The sequence below is a fragment of the Vombatus ursinus genome, unplaced genomic scaffold (genome assembly GCF_900497805.2).
Source record: "Vombatus ursinus unplaced genomic scaffold, bare-nosed wombat genome assembly UNPS02014973.1, whole genome shotgun sequence".
Classification (NCBI taxonomy): domain Eukaryota; kingdom Metazoa; phylum Chordata; class Mammalia; order Diprotodontia; family Vombatidae; genus Vombatus; species Vombatus ursinus.
Window position 1 is genome coordinate 18,130,255 of NW_020954751.1, and position 5,983 is coordinate 18,136,237.

The window sequence follows — 5,983 nt, forward strand, 5'->3', positions numbered from 1 at the left end:
CTTTCTTTCTTTCTTTCTTTCTTTCTTTCTTTCTTTCTTTCTTTCTTTCTTTCTTTCTTTCTTTCTTTCTTTCTTTCTTTCTTTCTTTCTTTCTTTCTTTCTTTCTTTCTTTCCCTCAGGCTAGAAGTTCAGTGACTGCTCACAGGCCCAACCCTGCTGATAATCAGCATCAAGCTTTGACATGCTCCATTTCCAGCATGGACCTGTTTTCCCCTCCTTAGCCAGACTGATGCCTGCCCTCACCGCTTCAGGGGTTTACCATATTTCTGCTGGATCTAATGTGCATATTGATTGGAGTTAACTACACTCCATTTCAGAACTCCCTTGTTCCAGCTATCTACCAGTCACAGTCTCCTTGAATAGTAGGGATTATAGGGATGTGCTATCACACTTGGCAATTATTCATTCCTGACATACATCTAACAGACAGGCCTTCACAAATCTGACATATCACTATTCACAGAGTGGCAGTAGTGAGAATTGAAGATCTATGAAGATCTCAAAAGTTTCCATAGGATATACTCTAGAACCCATATCTTTTTAAAGAGACATAAAGGGAGTCTTATGTGAAGAGATGAAAACAATTGACTTATAGTTGAACATGACTTACAAATAAGAAATGGAAACTTCCCTTTTCTAGAGGAACAGAGGCAATGGTAACTCAGAGTAATTGAATTTGTCTACATATAACAGGCTTCAGGCTAGTTTCTCCTTTCTAGTTAATGTCTGTGTTATCAAAATAGCATGAAGACAAATTCTCATTATGCTGACACCAATCAGGTGAGCTTCACATACCTACATAAACTATGTGACAGGCTTTCCTTATTGGTACTCAAAAACCTTATGATTGGCTCTGAGTAGCTGTCATTCATCTCCTGACAATCGGGGATTCAGAAAGGGCATTCATCTATTGCCATTCTCCTCAATCTGTGCAAAGTTTTATTACTGCTTTTGCCATTATTGTTGTTGAGTTGTTTTAGTTGTGTCTGACTCTCTGTGATCCCATTTGGAGTTTTCTTAGCAAAGATACTGGAGTGGTTTGCTATTTTCTTCTCCAGCTCATTTTCCAGATGAAGAACTGAAGCAGACAGGGTTAAGTGACTTGCCCAGAGTCACACATCTAGTAAGTGTATGAGGCCAGATTTGAACTCAGGAAAATGAATATTCCTGACTCTAGGCTGGTCACTCTATCTACTTGCCACTTAGCTGCCCTTTATCACTGAACAAATTCATAATTAGTACTTTCCTTTTGAAGAAAATCAAACCCTCACTATGTTGAGGTTCAAGTAACAGTATTCAAAATATCATAGGATAATAGATATAGAGCTAAAAATGACATCAGAGGCCATCTAATAAAAACTCCTCATTTTTGCCGTTGAATAAACTGGGACCTATGAGGTTAAGTGACTTGCACAAGATCCAACAGGTGAAAGATGTCAGTGGTAGGATTTGAATCCATGTCATTTGGCTCCCAGTCCAATGTCTTTTTCACTGAAACACACTGGCCTCTGTCCATTCCAGCCTCAGTCCTTAACACCTCAAACTCAACACTTCCAAAATGTTGCAGGGGCACTTTGGCACAGTGAAAAGAGTGATAGTTTTGAACTAGGAGAGTCTGTGTTTAAAGTGGAGCTCTGCCGCTTTCTTGGGTAACCCTCAGCACATCAATTAACCACTCTGGTCTTCATTTTCCTTTTCTGTAAGATGACATTGATTAGATAGCCTTTGCAATAGTGCATCTACTATCCCATAGTCTGCTATCTTTTCTTCAAAACCCGCTCTTCTCCTACCATCACTGCATGTATTGATGTTGCTGCCCTCTTCCCAGTCATGGAAACTCGAAACCTCTTCTTTTTCACTTCTTAACATCTAGCCAGTTTCCAAGATTTGTTCATTCTATGGAGACCAGTCTTTTGCATCCATCTCCTATTTTCCACCCCCATATTGAACATTTCACATCAGGTTCTTACCATTTACCTCTTGTATAATGGTAATAAGCTCTTAACTAATCTTCCTACCTCCAGTCTCTCTCTGATCAACTCATGACCTATATGATTTTCCAAATCATCTTCCTAATGCACTGCTTGGTTCTCTTCAGAAACTCTAATTTGTTCCACATTGTCTCCAGAATAAAGTCTGGACTCCTTCTCTGGACATCAAAGCTTTCACAATTTAATTTTACTCTTACCTCTCCAGTCAAATCTCTCTCTGTTCTCTTTCATGTACTTTATATTGCAACAAAACTGGACTATTTTCCCCTTCCCCTTCCTACTGTCTTCTACCATCTACCATGACTAGAATAGATTCCCCCCTTTAGAAATATTTTCCCTTCTAAAAGATTCAATGCAGGAACCAATTCCTTAATAAAATCTCTTATTTCATCTCCAAAGAAGTTATTCCTCTCATTTCACCTTTCTTATAGTATTCTCTCTCTGTCTTTTTGTCTCTCTGTCTCTCTGTGTCTCTCTGTCTCTCTCTGACATGTAGATAGATAAATTACTATTCTTATCCCATTTGCTTTTGTTACCTTCTTTAGCACTCCTTCTGGGGCCCCTCCACCCAGTCATATTTGACTTACACTTGTGGATTGGGGTACTCAAAGCAACTGTTGAGCACTACTCTCATCAGAGGTTCAGAAAATAATCCTTAGGGGCTGAGTTTCTAGTAGGACAACTCCTGAGCCCATTATAAATCATTAGGTTTTAGAGATGTACTTCCTAAGGAGATGTAACAAGAAGAGTTGTTCCAAAATATTTCCTTCAAATTGGGAGCATTCTCTCTTATTCCACATGCAGATTTCCTTGGAAGAGAGGGTTTATACTTGTACAATGGTATTTAGGACTATCCAACTTGTCGCTGAGGGTTAATGCCTCTGTTAAGTATGCCTTGGCATGATTCGCCGCTATAAATTAGCTCACTCCTTGAAGTTATCACCGTTCACATGTGACTTTCATTCCACTTCTATCTATAGATACTTCCTCTATCATTAGCCACTAGCACTCAAAGATAGTAGCACTGCTGCTATCTTTGATGGCTGATGGGACTTGTAAATCTTCTAGACTTAGCAGGTCTAGGGTCTACCATTTTGGAAAACTGATTCATCTAAGTTTAGAAGAGTATTAACACAAAAGGATATGAAGCATCATGTGCTCATATACATATGCCATTTAGGTATAGAATTCAGGCAGATAATCCTCCCCCATCTAGAATCAGAAGTAGCCCTCCCAATCTGAATCCCCTGAGGAAAGAGAATGAGAAACTCTCTTTTATATGCACATTCAGTTGTTGCTTAACCACAACTGAGTCATTAGTTCTTAAAGCTCTACAGCCAAAGAGAAGACTAAAAATAATAATAAAAGCAACAACAACAACTAACATTTATATAAGCAGTTAGGTGGCACAATGGAGTGTCTGATCTGGAGTCAGGAAGGCTCATCTTCCTGAGTTTAAATTTGGCCTCAGACACATACTAGCTGTGTGAACCTGGACAAGGCACTTAACCCTGTTTGCCTCAGTTTCCTCATCTATAAAATGAGCTGGAGAAGAAAATAGCAAATCATTTCAGTATCTTTGTCAAGAAAACCTCAAATGGAGTCATGTAAAGTTGGACATGACTGAAAATCAACTGAACATCTGTGTAGTGCTTACTATATGGTAGACATTGTGCTAAGCACTTCCCAATTATTATTTCATTTGTTCCTCTTGACAACCCTGGGAAGTAGGTGCTATTATCAGCCTTATTTAAAGTTGAAGAAACTGAGGTAGACAAGAGTTAAATGTTTTGCCCAGGGTCACACAGCTAGTAAGTGTCTAAGACTGGATTTGAACATCTTCCTTAATGCCAGGTCCTGTGCTCTACCTACTGCACCACTTATCTGCCTCCTCAGTTTCAACTCCTGAGTTACTCCTGGCTGGAAATCAGCTCCCAAAATTTTCCACATATTTGGACTGCAAACAAAAAGAGAATATCTGTTAATGCTTCAATAGCTGGGCCCTTGTTGACCAGTCCCTCTTACTTCTTCCCCACATCACATTTCCATACATTGAATATTACATTGAAAGCTCATTGAGGTCAAGAAGTGCATTTTATTTGATTCTAGTAGCTACCTAATGCCCAACACATCTCTTTGAACATAATACATATAACTGACTTAAGCAGAATCTTCTGGTAAGCTGGGAATTACTCAGAAATTTATTTTTTGTTTCATTCTTTGATAACGAAAATCTTTGTGAAATTTCTGAGCTGTCTTTCTTACCTTCTGTTTCTTAATGTCAGGAGCATCACTGAACATTTCTATAATGTGTGAATTAGGTACTTATAAGGCCGCAGGATAAACAGTCTGAACCTCAAGAAGAGTGGGGATATAAGTGGAGAAGATATAGGTGTAGTCAACTGAGGTGACTATGTACTGATCTTAAGTTGTACATGAAACATATTTTATTTCAAATTTCTCATATGAGTCCACTTTGTTATTTGTCATTAAGTAGTTTGCTTTTTCTTCTTGAAAATAGAATGGGGCTGCAACAAATGAATGAATGAATTTTTGTTGTTTGGTGGTTTTTCAGTTATATCTAACTCTTGTGGTCCCATTTGGGGTTTCCTTGGCAAAGATACCAGAGTGGTTTGCCATTTCCTTCTCCAGATCATTTTACAGACAAGGAAACTGAGGCAAACAGTGTTAAGTGACTTGCCCAGAGTCACACAGCTGGTTAAGTGTCTGAGGCCAGATTTGAACTCACGAAGAAGCCTTTTCCTGACTCTAGTCCACAGGTCAACTAAAGGTTTAGGCAACCTCCTTACCTCCATCTCTTATTGAAAAGACAGTAAGAACTAGGGGACCTAGGTTCTTTTCCTATCTTTGCTACCTACTACCTATGCGACTTTGGGCAAATCATCTATTCTCTCTGGGCCTTACTTTCCTCTTCAGTAAAATGAAGGGTTTTATCTCTGGACTACATTTCTAAGGTCCCTTCCAGCTCTGGCATGAAGCAGAATAACTGAGATGTTGGACAAATCACTTCACCTCCCTACACTTCAGTGTCCTCATCTATAAAATGAAGGATTTGGAGTACATGGCCTCTCAGGGCCCTTGAAGCTCGAGGTCTATGATTCTATGATCCTATGGATTGTAGAGTCTTTATTAACTTAGGTTTCCTAGTCCTTGAATTAATTCATTTAAATCAAACTACATGGCATTCTCTGGCACTACTATGTGATAAAAGGTCAGCAGAAAATGAATTTTTCAAGAATTACTTCAGCTGAGACCTGAAAAACCACCATCTTTGATTCTGAAGGGGTTCTATTCAGTTTGACCACCAGTCCCAATGGTAAACAAAAGTAACATCATTCATTCAACATTTGTTAAATATCTGCTATAACAGAAGCTATGTTAGGGGATACTGAGATCCTTGAAGCACAATCCCTGCCCTCATGAAAATTACAGTATAATGGGGCACATATGCATGCACACTACTATCTCTGATATAAACCAAAATATCGTACTGGCAAAGAAATCCAAATAAAGTGTTCTGAGAAATCAGAGTATACAATTTTGGGGAAGAGCCAGGGGAGATCTCATAGAGCAAGTCAAACATGAGCTCATCTGGGAAGGAGGGAGGGCATTTCAAGAGGTAGAGAAATGTGAAAGGAATTGGAATTGACTCCAGGGATGGGGGAGGGATAGCAGGATCAAATTAGCATGACTAAAGGCATGAAGATGTGAAACATTACAGCAGAAGCTCATAGTGGCTGGAATCTAGAGTATGAACAAGGGGATAAAAAATATAGGATAGCAAAAGCAAGTTGAAGCCATATTTTGTAGGGATTTGAATGCCAAAGGTAATATGTATAACAGGAAATGAGTACACCCTGAAGGTACATCCAGATGTTGAAAAATGTGGGACTCATTCAGTGGCATGCTGGTAAATGTTTAACAACCAGCTCTCTGAAAAAAAAAGGACTTATGGCATACTTCTAAGTTTA